Genomic DNA, 17,412 nt, shown 5'->3' on the forward strand with positions numbered 1-17,412 from the left:
TCTCCTATAACCAGTGTACTGTGCACCCTTATGAGCCAGTTCTTTCCTGTTTGGTTAAATAAGCCCAGTACTTACTGTAAATTCCACATGTTTGCAACTACAATCAGCTGATCTCATCCCTGCAGAGTTTTATCAGGTGTAAGAATTAACAGACTACACTCACACAAGGGAGAGGGAATACCGAGATGAGCACCTCCCATGTCCACCTTCCCACCACATTCCACACACTCCCACACCTGTGCCAGGCTGCACAAGGCATCCCAGCCTCTTGCATGGCCAGCAGAGCCCTGGCAGGTGGGGGCAGGGCAGAGGAGGGCTGGCCAGGGTGCTGATCTGCACCAGGCGTGCCAGGGAACCGCGGAGGATGGCAACACAAGTATTCCCCGGCATGACTTCATTTTCTCCAAGTTTGTAATTCCCTACTGCCACTGCAGAGTTTCCCAAGGATTCTTTCTATACTTGAGCCTTCTCAGAGGTGGCAGGGGAAGGGAGTATTTCACCTCCTCCTGCTGCCCAAACAGAGCATGTATCAACCACCTACCACAGTTATTCAACAAGCACCAACTGGTGGTCTTGAAAGTCAGCCTGAATATTAAGCTACGAATATCATGGTTTTCTTAAACTGATGCAAAGGCTCTTGATGCTAGACATTGTACCAAAACCCAGAATGAGAATGTCCCTGCTTAGGACTCAGGGTTGCCATAATACATTAATGTTGGCCAAGAAGATTCCTTGAAATCTGTTCAACTCCATAGATAATTTTGGAACTCTTACCCCTCTGCTCCTCAACTTCTTTAGTCTTACTGCCAAAGCAGGTCCTCATTCCCTTACATAGAATCTGGCTCTGCACAAGGTACTCCACTGAAGACACTTCTGCAAAGCCATGACTGTTAGGCAGTTAAAGCCAAGCACCCAGTTTGGTTGGCTGCCCACAGCAGCACAAAATCTTATACCAAGGCTACAAAAAACTAACAATCTGCCTGTTAAATAAATTGAACTGGATTAATCTTCAAACTCCTGTGGAAAGATTCCTTCCAGGACTTGAGTAAGCTAGCATTTAGGAAGCTCAAATAGTTCCATAGCATTCTGGAGTCACATCTGTAATTCCTCCCTTGCTTGCAAGAAAAAATTTGCAGAACAGGCCAGCAATCAGACCACAAACAGTTGTTAATTCAGAGAAACAAAGCTGAAACATTGAAAATATGTGCTGAAGTTGTAACCAACACAAACCCTTGTGCATGCACCTCTTCCTCGTTCTATTGTGATTTCCTTCTCCATCCATTTCTCTGCCTCTCCTAAGCCCTCCCACATTGGATACTTCCAGAATCCCTCACTTACCAACTTGCACCTTCCTTAACTCTCACCCTGGCTTCTGTCTCTACCTGCCCCTCCATCCAGAAGTCTCCTTCCTCCTTGGAACACAGCATTGTTCCTGTTGTATTCCAGAATACCAAGCTCTAGGTTTCCCTGTCCCTCTAAGAACACCACACAGAGGAATTCCCCTTTCAGACTATGTACCTTTTGCATTTGCTACCATATGAAAGAAAACATTTCTCCATTCACATTTCTATATGAAACAGCCCTGTGTTAATCTGGGCACAACTTTGTTCACTTGGGACACTGCCTAACTTCTCACTGGGCTGTCATATCACAGACAAGCTTTCAGGCTCACTTTCCCTGAAAGCCAAAGAGGCAGATCAGGTCAGATTTAGGACACTAGAGAGAGAGCCTTTGCTAACTGTGATTCTGCCCTAATGGTCCTCTCAGTCAAGAGGCCTCCTCAGGTCATAGTGGCCATTTATAAACAGGATTTTACTTCCATTAAAATTATGCAAATCACTTGAGTTTTGCAAAAAAAGTCCAAAAAATCACCAACACTTTGGCACAGTTTCCAGTGAAAAGGCACAATGTAGTTGCAGCTTGAGAACAGTGAGAAAAGCTCCTGATGTCAGAACTACAGAGGTGGGGAACAGCATCCCCCCAGGACAAAGGCCTCCAGACCTCTGGCATACTTCCTTCATGAATTTGTGCTGTAAGCTGCAGTTTCAGAACTGACACATCCCACCCTTTGTGACCCTTCACTGTTCTGCTGGCTACCTCACTGCAGTCTCAGAGCAGCTGTGGGCCAGCAAGTGGGGTGGAAAGCACCTGGCCACTGAGAACTGCACACCAACAGAGACCTTGGCAAAAGCTGCTACTGCAAACTGAGGATGGCACCCCCACAGATAATAGCACAGAAGGGCCTCAGGAAGAGCAGAGTGCAGCTTCTGTTTTGGTAATGAATCACAGAATCATTTAGGTTGGAAAAGACCCTTAAGAACATGTTTCATTAGGTGTTTTTGAAGATATTTGCAGTGTATTCTGCACCTTTTCCTATCCTTTAAGCAAACAGACTCCATGGCCATAGAGGAAAACCCCTGAAAACTGCTAGCCATGATCTCACACCCTAACAAAATAACAACATAAGCTCCACTGGGATTTCTTTGTTTTAAATGACAGCATTTCCTTTGCAAGGAACTCTACAATAATCAGGCTTCCAGAGCTTAGAAATCACATTTTTCTGCCAGTTTTTTCACTCTCCAAGACAGTTTCTCTTCATATCATCATGAGCACTGTTGCTCATTCCCAGACAACGTTATCTTTTGGGACACTGACCCATTTTGGGCCTCTGAGTAAGGCTGAATCTTCTATGGGATAAGAAACTATCCAAACCCCTTCTGAACATGTTGCAAGGCAGACAGGTATTTCTCCTTTGACCTTCATTTCTCTCTGAGAAAATACAAGGCATTTTGTAACAGTTTCAGTGGGCATAAGGCAGGGATTGCAAACAAAAAATCTGGCCTTGTAGTAAACCTTCTTAGGAAACACTGGCCCTTTTTCCCAGAAGAGCATCATCATAGTTTAGTCTCTAGTTTTCTAAAGTTCTGTTTTCCAAAGCTAAAGCAAGACCATCCATGAGGATCAGGTGCTAAAAAACAGTAAATATTTTAAGAACTGATATTTGGTTGAAAAAACAACTTTGATAGAAAGTACTTCATCCACCTCCCAGTAATACTGAAGCACTCAGTCACACTCAAAGTTGTGCAAAACCAAGGAGAAGTTGAACTAATTACACTCAGTGGAAATGCTCAGTGAGAGTCTCCCAAATCCTGAAGTGCCTAAAGGTGCTGTACATGCAGTATGAATTAAAACCACAGATTTATTTGCTTTTCTAAAGTTGAGGTTACATACACACCTTTTCCATGTGAGAGGATCAGCTGAACTGGAGTAAAGATGGATCCATTCCAGGAAGATGGACTGGACAGTTAGGCCTTGAAAACATGTGAGCCTGCAGCACAGTAATGTGAAAAAAGTGCTCTCCTGCCAGTGATTTTTTTTTTCTTAAAAATGTTCAATAAAAATGTTGATAACACCACCTCCACCCCCAAAAAGCTCATTCAGAACTGCTGGAATAGCTGTCCATAAAACAGTACAAAATCACCCCAAGCAGAAGCAGATGGAACTTAAATGAAATGGTGGCAAGTGCATCTCACACAGCACTGACAGCATGTTTTGCCTCAGGGTTTATACATTTGCTCACACAAATCCCACCATAAACATTTGAATGGGTTGTAAAGATACAAGGTGAACTAGATAATTTCATTTCAATCATGCCAATCTTCCTCTGCTTAATTTTGCCTCCTTTCTCTCCAATTTGTCAAGTTTAGGCATTTTTTAATACCTGTAGAATACAAACAGACATTTTTGGTAAGAAGTATGTTCTTCAAATCCAAATCTCAGAATTTCAAACTATACAATCCTAAGGGCTTGACCCTTCTAAGGACTCCATGCTATATGCTTCAAGAATTCTACTGCTTCAAGAATTCTACTGCTTCTTAAGGAGTCCTTAAAAATGTTTACATTGTTTAAAATACCTTTCCTCAAATCCCACTTCTTTACCATGGTACTGCTCCCTCTACATTCTGGTAGAAAACTGCTCTCTCTACTCCTCTGCCAATGGTGTGGAACCTACAACAATTAGCAGTTTCTGCTTGTCTCTGCTAATTCTTTACCCCACTGCCAGTTGCTGCTTATAAAGTAGATACCTGTCCAATGATTAAAACAGTTACTCAAAAACAATTAAATGCTATTTTTAATGGTCATTCATTTGAGGGGAAAAAAATCATTGCATGCTCACATGCTTCATTTGATGCAAAGCAAGAGCATTTTAATAAATAATTCATATCAACAGAACATAAAATTTACTGGCCTAATACTTTTAGAAGCTCAAACACAATGAAGTCGTACATGCACACACATGTACTCAGATGTATTGTATTTTCAGATTCCCACTATTACAATAGTCCTTATTATCTCTGATAGCATCACAAAAGTTCCTGTCTGCACCAGGGTAGAAGACAGATTTCTTGCTAATGCATCTCTCAGTAGATTAGATAAAGAAAAGCAGAAGAGAACATAACATTTACCCCTCACTCTGTAACTTGATCAGTTATGCAAATACAAGTAACACCGAAAAGTAAAGACTTCAGAAGAATTATTATCAGCAGGTCTCTTTCTTTTTAATTTAGGCTGAAAAAATTAGGATTAATGAAGACAGATCTGCAGGGGTCAGTCTATATTTATATATATATGTCCTGCAAGTTTTCTCTATATGGCTACAGTTCCCATACACTGTCCAAGAGAAAATGTTGAAATAGAAGCGGTTCACAAATGTTCCTAGCACAAGCAAGGATCTTTGCAACCCACAAAATGCAGAAGCATTTTATAGCATTTAAAAATCATAGTGATAAAATGCTTTATTTGTGGAAATATAAGTCAGTCCATGGATACCACTTGAATTCTGATGTTGAGCAGTAAGATAAGCAGGGTCCACAGGCAAAACAAGCATGCAGAGGAGAGCATCAGTGAACATGGGCCTGGGAACAGGCTCTGCACATTGAGCGTGGTGTTTTGAAATCCTCAAAATGCTGCTGAGGCATGAAGCACATGCACTCTACTCCCTACCCCCAAAACAGACTCATTCCTTGTATTCATTTGGCCAATGACCTCAGTGAGAAGAGCATTAAGTCCCTGTTGAAAATGCAGATTTGCTACAGAAACTCTATAAAAAGTAAATCGAATTTAAAAAAAAAATCTCCAAAATGCAAGTGTTTCTTTCATCTGTTCCTGACTTCCTTATTATTTCAGTGTTGGATGTAGAAGAGTAAATAAATCTCATTTTATATCTGTGACACAATTCCCAGCTGTGGTTTCCTCAAGTCCTTCTAAAGCAGCTTTTTGGCAAGTTAAAATGATTTGGCACAATCACAGTCACAGAAAATATATTTTATTCCTGAAAAGATTATTCAAAGTTTAACAGTCTGTAAGAGCATCACATCCACTGAAACTCTCAGAAACCAGAGAGAACTGATTCTCTACTGCCTGGTGTACACCCCTCACACCTTATAAAATGTTCCTCCAATATCTTCTCTTTGGAAACTGCCAGCTTTATTTCAAAAACCAAAGATACAGCAATAGGTATTGTGGCAATGTTCATGGCTGGGACACTTGTTCATGGGAACCCTACTAATACTCTTTTTTTAGTCTCACTTAGGCTCAACAGCCATAATTCAGGTCTGAGTTTGGACCCTCCTCTGCTGAACCCAAACCACGGCTATGGGGTGAAATCCATTAAAATCCTCCAACAGCTTTCCCACTGGGACTGTGACACAGAAGTGTTTCCATTTCAGTATCTCCTGAATAAGAATTTATTTTTACAGCGCGCCTCCAGCATTTCCCACACACTTACCAGCTGAAGAGAAAAATCCTCAACCCCATTCTGAATTTATCATCACAACACCTGCTCTCTGTCAAAGCTCACTGAGGACCCCAAACAAACCATCCTCAATGGGCTTCCAATCACTTTGCAATTTTGTGTTGCTTTTCAGCATGCCAGGCATATCCCAAACAGCCTAACCCACAACCAGATGGTCAATACACAGGGGAAGACACCCACAGACTTTAAAAACAAACAAACAAATCAGAATTACCAGTATTTAGTGTCTGTTTGTGTTGCAGCATTTAGGCCAGGACTTTAAAAAGTGCCTGAGAGCACATTCACAATGTAGGAACCCACTCCCAACCTAGACTTTATTTCTGCCAACAGGTTGAGTGGGGAGCAGAGAGGGGGAATAAATCTAAAAAGCACTTCCTCTCCCCCCTGTTCCACAAATGCATTATTCATAAAAGCCAGGGCTTTTTTTTATTACCTGGGGATTTCACTTTTATTATGTTCAAAGGACTGTTTCAGAGAGTACTCACTCCCCTGCAGGCAAATATGCAGGGTTTTTTACACGGCAGTATAAATTACAGTGAATATCTAAATAATACCAGCAAAACCTCAACAAAATCAAATAGCCAAAAACATTAGGGACAAATTGCCCTTGCACAATTTATTCCATTGTTTGGTGGAACTCCACAGAGAATCTGAGGCCCCTAGTATACTGGATCTAAATTGATTTATTCTTACTATCACAGGGAAAGTCAATAAACTACTCCTTTGCTTAAGTTATACCGACATTAAAAAAAATCCTAAAAGACTACAAAAATGGCTGGTTTTCCTTAACTCCTGAGCTTCTACAAAGAGCTGAGCAACATAAAGATATATGTTGTTATTCTCATAAACCTGATTAGTGAAGACAAGGCATAACCCCAGCATAAAACAAAGAGAGAGAGAAAAAACAATGCTTTTTTTACTCTCAACTGAACATATTTCAGATGCTACCTCTGCCTGTTGAAATCACATTTCCAGTCTGAATCACAAATACTCCAGAAATCTATCTTGCTCTGAAGAGCCAAAATATTTATTTTTATTTGACCTCCTACTAGGTGCATTCATGGGAAAACAAATGGATTCTACTTGGGCCATGTCCATTTGTGCCTGTATCCCAGAAACCTGAAACCAGGCCAGCATTCTTCTGATTGAATAAAGCTGAGTTGTCTGGGTTAAATCTGTTGTCAATATGCCTCGCTTATACAGTGAAATAGTTTCTTGTTGAGCAAGACAGAGATTTACTGTAGGCAAGATCCAGACTTCAAATGCAGCAGCATGGAAGGGTGGGATAGAAATGTATTAATTCTTCAAGAAACACCAGATAAATGTACCTTAGTAGGAAGCTCTTTTTCTGTGGATAATCATGGTTTTGAGTCAACAGACTTTGCCTACTTAAGCTATCTCTTGCATCAGAATCCAATTATAGCAAAGCCTACAGAAAACAGGTTTGGCACACTTTAATATTTTGGTATTGATCTAATTTAGCTCTGGTTTCAATTACAACAGGGAGCATTTTATCAAGAGATAGATTTTGTTTGTGGGAATCTAAATTGCTTTTTTTCCTTATTGTCTCTGATCTTACTATCTGAGTACTTTTTCCACACTTATTGCTTCAGTTTTAGAGGTTTCACCCATTTTATTATGAACTTTTTTACAGGAAAGAAATCCAATCCAGTTCTTCTAAGTAATAAGGAGTGAACTCAATACATTTAAAAACTGGGCTGGGGTTTCTGTAGCAACCATTCCACAGTGATGCAACTGAATTTGACATCAAAGAACAAATGTATCAAGTCATCCTGACAACTGAAACACTTGCTTTAAGAAGAATGCCTACATATATCTGGAACAAAGAGGGATTATCCTAAGTAAAATGAGTATTTTATTTAGTAATATATGTATACCGTATCATCCTACTTGAGGCATCTTTTCTCCCATCAATGTGCATAACTGCCACAAAAATTAGGTGAAGCTATCCACAGAAACTGAGGAGAATAGACCGTTTTAGTTAGTTTTCAGATGTATGGGAGAATTATCTCATTTTCCATTTAATGACATACAGAAGATATATGGAAGTAATTTTCTTTCTTCCTGCTGAATTTGGCTTTAAACTCTGCAGCTTTATGTCTTACATTCATTGAAGGGAATGTCATCTCTACAACCCAAAATAGTTACACATATTTATAAACTCCATCTAAGAAATTTCCCCTGGTTAACAATGTGTACACTTCAGCTACAAAGCCCAAAGCCTGACAACAGGAAAATTTTTCTGCACTATGCTCTCCCAAAATACAAATGGCATATGTTGATAATCTGGAATGTTTGCTGAATTAAAAGATTATGAAATCATATCAGTGATTAGAATCATACTCTGCTGAAGGCAGATAGCGGGAGTGTTGAAATTTCTAAAAAGGAAGCTGTCAAATAGTAGGAAGCAATTTGCAATGATCCATAGCTTTGTGAATAAAATCACAAACCTAGTGCTCTGTTAAACTCCAAGAAGTGATAAAATTTGAATTCAGAGTTTATAATTCCAAAATGAAGTCCATTTCATGGGCAGCCACAATTTCTAGAAAAATGTAAGACTTCACAGAGATAAAGGAATGTTACAAACTCACTGGAACTGAGACAAAGTTGCCAGTGTTTCTTCAAGCATGAAAAGGCATGACACTCAGGGTAGACTGCTTTTTAAAACCCCCTGTTGGTATTACTGGATGTGAGATACAACTGTTCAGCCCTGAAGAGAAACATGCAGTGCATCCCTTTCCAGCTGAACAGCAACAAGAACTGTGCAATGTTTTAGCTCAAGGTAGCTTCTACCTGCAACTCCTTTCTGATGCGGAAGAAGAAGAGTGCAGCTGAAAATTGCAGCTTGTGCTCTTGAGACTATTTTGAGAGAAACCCATTTAAAAACAATTTGGGTGCTTTTCAAATGTCATTAGAATAAAAAAAAAATTGTTTAGGCTGTAATATGTCAAAGGCTTTCACATCTACAGTGGAAAAATGAATGTGCTCCTGTATAACCAGTGTACCTGCCCTTAAGGCTACAGTTCTTCCAAAACAAGTTCCTGTCGTTAGATGTCAGGGGATCATTACTTGAAAAGAAAAAGCTTATTCTAGTAACAATGGCCATTTGTGTACAGGCTCCTGATTAGACACACCACTTAAAGATTCAACATTAGTTTTAGCATTCCTGCCTCCTGAACAAGGAAACATCTTTAAATTTGACCCCAAAACTTAAGAACTCAAGCTGCAGTATCGAAAGTGCCTCATCTGCACATAAAAGGCTTCACCCAACAAGCAGCTCTTTCCAGAGAGCAGCAAAGCAGATACAAGCTGTGGTGTGGCGAAGTAGCAAGAGGCCAGCAAACACTCTGCAGCCGAGTTTCTGACTTAGTTTTTACTATTATACACCAGCCCTGGCAGCTGCTTCTTTCTCAACTGCCCAGCTTCTCTGGGCTGTAGTGACTCAAGGTGTGCACCTCTCCTCAGTGCCATTAGCAAGGGCTGTGAACTCTGGAGTCTGTCCTGCTCACACGGAATTACCCCGGCATCAGGAACATGTCACTGCCTGTTTGTGCCCGGTTCTGCCCGCAGGCTCAGATCTGCAAGGGAAATCAGGACCCTGCAAGGTCTCAGGCAGTCCCGGAGCTGTGAACGGGCATTCCCAGCACCTGGCTGGCTCCATTACAATTGCTGTGGTTGTATCTGTACAAGGAGGGACTTGCCAAGTTTCCTTGTGTTCACGTTTATTGCTGCCGTGCCCCAGGTAATGCAAACGGCAGGTAATTTGAGCATTTCTGTCCTTCTTCGTTTGTGTTCTATGGGATTTCCCCAGCACAGCTGATATTTTGGGCAGCCGGGGGCCTGCTTCATGCACAGACTTTATACCCATCGCTTTTATACCAGGGCTTTTTTTTTATGTCAAAGTAGTCCCCCGAACACCGCCCGGCCCGCAGCCCCAGCGGGGAGGTGGCTGGTGGCAGGTCCTCGGGCCGGGCTGCGCTGGCCGGCACGGCCGGAACGGGAAAGCCCTCATCGCTGCCGATTGTTTTCCTGAATGCCTCTGCGAACAAGGGTGAGAGGAAACATCAGGGCCTGGCCGGCGGCCAGAGGCCCGCTGGCGGCGGCGGCCGAGGAGAACACGCTCCGCCTGCGCCGCCGCAGCCGCGGGGTCCCGGCCCGGGGGGACGCGGCCCTGCTGCGCCGAGCGCGGCCGGCTCCTCACGGCCCTGCGTGCCAGCCCGGGCAGGGCCAGCTGCGGGGAACTCCTCGCCCCTCAGAGCGTTGTTCCGCTTGGAACTAAATCTGCCCGCAGCCTCGGAGTAGAAAAATAAAAGCGGTTTCCTCTCGCACAGGTGTGGTGGGGCCCTGCGGGGAGCACCCCACAACACACCGGGCCACGCCAGGGGAGCCACCATGAGCCCTATTGCCCAGCTCCATCAGGATCAGTTCCTGGCAAAGCCTCCCACAGCAGCCACTGGCTCTGACAGGCTTGGGAGAGGAGGATGAGGGACAGCCAGAGGTGCCGCTGTCACCGCTGCCTTTGTCCACACCCCCTCTGCCATGCACAGGCAGTTTAACGCTGCAGCGTGCCCCATCCAGCCTCCCAAAGAGCCGTGTCCTGGTCAGCGTCCAGCTGCCCATGGGGCAAAGCCAGGCTAGGATTTCACCTTTTGAGATGGGCACGTTGGGAGCACATGTGAAAGCAGTTAACTGTGCAGTTATTTGGTCACAGGAATTTACATGCTCAGCTGCTGAAGCAGGAGGCTGTATGGTTAACTGGAGATGTTTAATAGATTTGTAGCAATAGGTTGTGGGGCTTTTAGGTCCAGCAATCTGTTCAGCTCCAGATCAAGAAACAGACAGCAAGTTCGTACCTCTAAACCTATTTCCTTCAGAGCAGAGGGGTGAAATCCAATACAGGGCAGAGACAGGACCAGCCATGCTTTACTCTCAAATCCAGTCATCTGTGGGATCAGAACAGCACGTGGGACCACAGCTTACATGCTGCCAGGAGATCACTTCCTCCCACTACCATTTTCCAAAGTTTGGGAATCACCATTTTACAAGCATCAATAACTTGCAAGAAATTTTCCAAGCTCTACCAACAACATGTTTTGAGTTTGCAAGAAGTTCCATTACAGAGAGAGCTCTTTAAAAAGTAAAAATTAGTGAGATCAAGATAATAAAATAAATACTGTTGACCTAACATTCCTTTGCCAGGGTGAAACACAAGGCAAATCGGGCGTTTCCTACAGCTCTTTGCAAACATTGCTTCTTTGGAAGCGGGTTGGATGGAGCAGTGGTCTAGGGCTCAGGACACCTGGACTTCATTTCCAGCTGTGTCACTTTTCTGCTGAGTGACCTTGGGATATTACTGTAAAACGACACTCAAAGAATCTATGAATGAGAAGTGCTGCACAGGAACTAGGCTCTTCTGCCATCTTCCCACAGCACTGACACACAATCCTATGTCACAGCTGGCATTTCTGTCACAGCTTGCTTACAGTCCTAATCCTACAGAGTTCTCTGTGGAAGGGCCTTCTTATAGAGCAGTTGTGTTTGCAAGAAATAAGTCCAAAAGAGATGTGTGAAGCCAGAAGGATTCTACCTGGATATTTAATAGAGTTAAGATCCACGTTACAAATTAAAATCCACAGGACCAAGAGAGCATTTCAATTTCAGGCATATACTCTGTGACATTGACATTATTGCCTGTATTTTTAAGTCCCATTCACAACTGCAGCAGTAGAAAAAAAACCCCTATAATGGTCAGTGATAACTAGGTCTGTTCAGTCACACGAAAGTACCAGTCATGTTCCATTTCTGTAGACCACTGGGATTTTATGCCATTGGGAACAGTATCCATATGGCTGTAACACCAGTTTTCCATACTCTCTGGTAAAAGCTTCCCAGAAACCAAAATAAGATGGAGTCTGTTTTAATCCTGCCCTGTTTACACACTCTAGGACACCCATTTTCAAGTAAATACTTAGCAGAAGCCAGTGAATCGATGTGCCTTATCCTGTAGGACTGAGGCCTCCATTTTAAAATCTTTAAGGGATACTTAACTGAGCTTTATCATCAGGAGAGGATCAGTTTAACATCTGAATCTCCCAGGAGCCATATACATGATTTATCTGTCTGAAGGGTTAGAATCCCATCCAGCCTAGGAAACAGAACCTTGGGCAGGCCACTGGACATTTCTCTTATCTTAAGGTTTGTTAAACACCTACTGCCAAGCTCTCTGAATATTGAGCTTCAAAAAGATTAGTCAGAAAAACCTAAGAATCACACTTATCTGATCCAGCAATATCAAATCCTTCATGATGTCTACCAGAGTGAAATAAACAAACTCTCTTGTAATAAAACCTTTTTTTCTCTTCTGAAACAAATTCAAGTTTTTCATAGGTTTAGAAAGTATGGTTCTGGCCAAGGCAGATAAGCGACCAAAACAGCAATGAGGGGCTAAATATACAAATATATTGCTTTGTAGATAATTTTATCTATTTGCACTAAGTTATTTATTAGCTGAACATCACTGGCATGTACAAATTTGCTCTAACCAAATCATCTAACCTTTTTTCCGCATGTTTGCCATTGTCCACACATTGCAAAATTCTCAGATGTATCATGAAAGACCTTATAGGCCTACATCTCAAACAGCAAAAAGTCAAAATTATTATGTGCCTTCAGCTGCAACTTCTTCACTGTAAGAGACAATAGGTGCACTCACATTGGGTTAGTAAGTTAAACAAGCCTTTCATTCATTCAAAAGCAAACATTACAACTCATATGGTTCAGAGAACACAAATTCTGAAATTCACTGGTAAAATTCCAGGTCACAATTACTCTTTATATACATGTCTGTCCTGGTGGAATCTGAAGAAGCACACACAAAGAAGGTAACACCCTGTAGGCATAGAAATGTGTTCAGTTCCTTTTTAGGACTCCGACAAAGAATATAGTCACACATGAGGCTGAGTATCTGGATTCTGAGATATCTGTCTCCAAAGCTGGAGAGGGCACAAACACAAGGAACCCCTTGCAGAACATATTGCCTGGGTGGGCTGCTCTGTGGAGTTCTCAATGTCTCCTGAAGCAGGGCAGGCCACTATTGGTCAGCCTGAGATCTGAGACTCCAAGAGGCATTGGAATCATGTTCCCAAGGCAGCCATATGCCAGATGCAAGATTATATTCTCTAGCAAGGCTGCAGCAATTCAGCAAAAATGCATGTAATTCCAAATATTTCAGCCTCAACAGATCTGTGTTTGCAGACCTTGGCATCACTGGAACGTTTCCAGACAGTTCCACTCCCATCAGCTCCATCTGTCCCGAATCTCTGGATGGTGCTACACCTCTGACACACAGGTACACACGAGATAAAGAGAGCATGTTGGAATGAGGTTACTAACCAAAGCTTCAGGGGCATAAAAAATGGATGTGAATTATTAGATCAGACTTGGATCCACCTATAATGTTCAACAGGTCTTGGCTGACAGGTTCTGCTGGGAAATGATAATAGGCAAAAGCAAAGGGAAGGGAAGGAGCAGAGGTAACTAACAGACTCCTTAGTAAATTCATCCCTGGTGAGGTCATGGAGAAATCACCAAGGCTCTCCCTGTTTGTGGCATATCTAGAGCTATCTAAAATAAGATTATATGGAAAAGGCTAAGATAGAAAGAGTTTATATTTTATTAGGAAAGGTAGTTACTTATAAAAACAAAATAAACAGGCAAAGGGCCTTGTGGACCTGCTGATCAGCTCTGCATGTCAAATTAAAAAGGGGCTGTGGGTGTTTCCAGATGAGTTTAAGGAACATCTTTACCTTGAGGCATCAGTGTTTAGCCCCAACAGGGCATTTCAAGTGCCCTTTAATCGCCAGTATGAACAGGGAAGAGATAATGATGAGAACAGATGGGGGGCTAGTTTCACATCCTATTATGAAGCAAACTATATAATCCTTACTCAGGTGGGAGCACAGGCTTTAATTCTGTACATCACAGCAGAATGTGCTGCAGTAAAAGAGAACATTCCTGGCATTATTCTGAAACCACAGTCTGGACCCCATTTGATATAAGAAGAAAAGATTATTAAATAAATAAATTTTAAAAGATTGTGAGGTAACTCTATCTCTTGTCTACTAGAAGATTAAGAGGTTGTATGTTGCACTGCAAATAGTACTGCATCTAATAAAAAGCTGGGTTGTTAGCCCACAAATATGGAGAAACAATTTGTTTGACTTGCCAGAGTAGGTAGAAAGGAATAGAAAGAAGGAGAGCATTCTTAACAACTGCTTGCTTCTGTCATCGCAGGGGAGGAAGAATTGCCCAAGGCAGGGATATTTCCTGGTATGGCACAGGGACTTTGATAGTCAGCTGGTAATACATTTACCAGCTATCTAGTTTTCCCAGAAGTGTCTTGACCTGAGCTGACTCATCTGTGTCCCAGGAGGCTGACTAATCATTCTGATTTATTATCCTGTGGCCTGCTAGCCATTTCAGCTCTGTTTACATTGGTGCCAGTACAAAATTTTATACAGGGCAAACTAGGTTCTATATAGGCATAGTTATTTAAACTAGATTCAAAACCAAGCAGAATTTTTCACCAAGCATCCACAAAATTGAAATAAGTACAAAATGACATTCTGCTGAGCAACATCTGGGAAAAAAGCTGAAAATTTAAAGGGAAGGCAGAGTTACAAGACAAGCTAATAAGCCAATTAAGCCTGAAGTTAATTGGTAATTCTAGGCATCTTCCAATGAAATTACAAAATTCCAAGGACTGCTTGTAACCGACAAAAAACCCACATGATCATTTTAACAAGGCAGCAATGGAGTACTGTGTTATGGGAAGCAATCTCAGTCCTATTGAATTAATAGCTCTTGGTGGTGAGCATATACAAACCATGCTGTGGAAACCAACAAAAAAACCTCTTGGAAAAGCCAGAGAGTGTGGGCCCACATGCCTTTGTTTGCACCAAAAACTTGTTCTAAATGAAGCTCTACCCCAAAAAACATACTTGGGATGGGCATAAGTGTGTCAGCTTTATGTGATACTGTTATCACCTGCAGACTGCAGTCAAGGAAACTTCCACTCATGAGACCTAAAGTAGACTAAGTAGAAGACTCAACAAAGCATGAAAAAAAAAAAAATAAGAGAAGGATAGGACAGCTGACAAAGAGACAAAGAGTATCTTCCAAAAGCAGTCTTAAACCCACATGCTCAGATATAAAGTGAGCTAGTACCTCACTAGCTACAGTAGTTTGGCTATTCCCACCAGTATTACATGTGAGATTCCACACTGCTTGTATCTTACTGATTTAAACATAAATTGTGCTCAATTTATTTTATTTTGCTTGCTTTGGAAGCTCAGCTTGGGATCTGAGATTCACTCTGACAAACTGCTTTCTCCATTTCAACCCACAGTAACAGTTTGTGGGACAAATAAAGGCACTGACAGGTTCTCTGCCCAGAATTTTGTAATGGAGAAGTAGTGAATACCCCACTGTTTCTCAAAGCCAGGCTCTGAACACTTTCTATAGAATTAATTAGTAGAAATGTCACCATCTTGAGTTTCAGCAAATTTACAATACAAAGATGGGATACTGGATTATTGAAAAAGGAAGGTGTATGTCCTGTGGAAGCAAGGTCTTATTTTCTTAGCAGATCTCTTGTTTACAAATTAGTGTTTAAAGAGAAAAACAAATCCCTTATTTAAAGAAAGTGCCCAAAACTTTTAATCTTACCCTCATTTCTGAGAGAAGTATATTGCTTACACTGTGCTTCACTTAAAAAAGTACTGATGCCAACAAATCCCTGCCAGCTGTGCATGAGAAACACTCTTAATTACACTGAACTTTGTAGTATTAGTGATGTTTCCAACAGACATCTTTAGCCACTGATAAAAAAAATTTTGTATTTCTTCAACTCACTCACATGAAATGGTTGTTTCAAGTGGATCTGTCATTGTGGTTTCCTGGATTTCTTCAGTCTTGTTGGAAAGCTTGTAAATTCCCATGGCTGATAGCAAGCTAAGGAAGGAAATAAAAAATAGTAAATACCACTTCAGTGGTGTAAGTCCTTTTATGCTCTTTTTTGGCTGAGAGTGCATTTCAGGAGATTATTATCTGCTTTTACACAAACTTCAAAACAGTTCCATCTGGGAATCCATCTGTATGTCCATTTTGCACCCTCAATTGAACTCCCACCAAATCAGGCTTCACTAAAGATATATACTGGTAGATTACTATTTGGCTGAATTAAGTGAGTCTGGGCTGCTAGTTTATTTTACAGGAGCACTTGACAATATCAATACAATAAATGGATGAAGCAACTGGATGGAAAATTACTCTTTAATATCATATTACTTCCTGCAGCTACAGAGCAAAATATGTGAAAGAAACAGTAAGATAAATCAGATGATCTTTTTCCATGTGCAGTGACTGGGTATTTAATATCTGCTGATTTTTAATTATATTTTTGAAAATGAAGATGTTTTAAACTGAAAACAAAATGCATGTAGAATACATTTACTACACAGAGGAATGTCAGCATATCAGCTTTGTGAAGTTATACCTCTTTTTGCACTCAGCTCATGTACTAAAATTGCTTGTGCTGCTTACTGCCTGTATTGCTGCAGATGAGACCAGAATGCAGCCCAGCACAGCTGCAGAGAGCATGAAATGCAAGGAATATCAGTTACTGACTCCAGTTTACTTTTCAAAAAGCACCTAACTGTCCCATATGCTGTAAACAATCCCATGACTCCTGGAGAACATGAATAATAGTGAAAGAATCACGCCTTCTGAACAGAAGCTTGCAGATTTTGCTGAACTTGTTCCAAGAGAAGAAATAGGAAGAAATTCTGAGTAGCATAATGCTGTTAGAGGAATATTGACACCAAGTTGACCCAGTGACAGCACTCAGAGCTGATGAAGAGATTTAAATTGTGCATTCTGGTGAGGGGTTCAAAAGTCAGAAGTCATAACCTAAAATAATTGTGTATACCGGAAATTCAAACTATTTCACTCAGGGTCAGAATAATGAACTCATGGAATTAGTTGCCAGCTAAGAACATGGAAACACTGCAGTCTAAGTGGCTTGGAGACATCTTGGCACTTTTATGGAGAGAGAAGGGATTAAAGGATCTAGTGACAAAACAGAAAAGTGGGGGTTAAGAAAAACTTAAGGGTGGACAAGCCTCTGAGGTCAAGTGGCATTTTCCTCTCCAAACGTCATTTCCTCTCTTTTATGTCACTCTTCCCAAAGACATCATGTCACAATCACTAAAGCTTAGATGAGGAATGGACTCCTACTGGATTGAAACAGGGATGAAACAGCACTATCTTTTCCTCTGCTCCATAATAGAAGCTGCTAACCAACAAGAACAGACTTCTTTATCTATATACAATGCCATGCATTTGACCCACTCAATCTAATGCACCACATGAGGTTTCCTCATATCAGCCTCTTCCTGTAACCTTATCTTCCCCAGTCCCATCAGAATACTACAACTGACCAGATAACAGAATTAAACTGAAGTAGTCTAATGTCACAACACAGCACAAAACAACTGTCTAATGTACATTTCATTGGT

The sequence above is a fragment of the Molothrus aeneus genome, chromosome 10 (assembly GCF_037042795.1).
Source record: "Molothrus aeneus isolate 106 chromosome 10, BPBGC_Maene_1.0, whole genome shotgun sequence".
Classification (NCBI taxonomy): Eukaryota; Metazoa; Chordata; class Aves; order Passeriformes; family Icteridae; genus Molothrus; species Molothrus aeneus.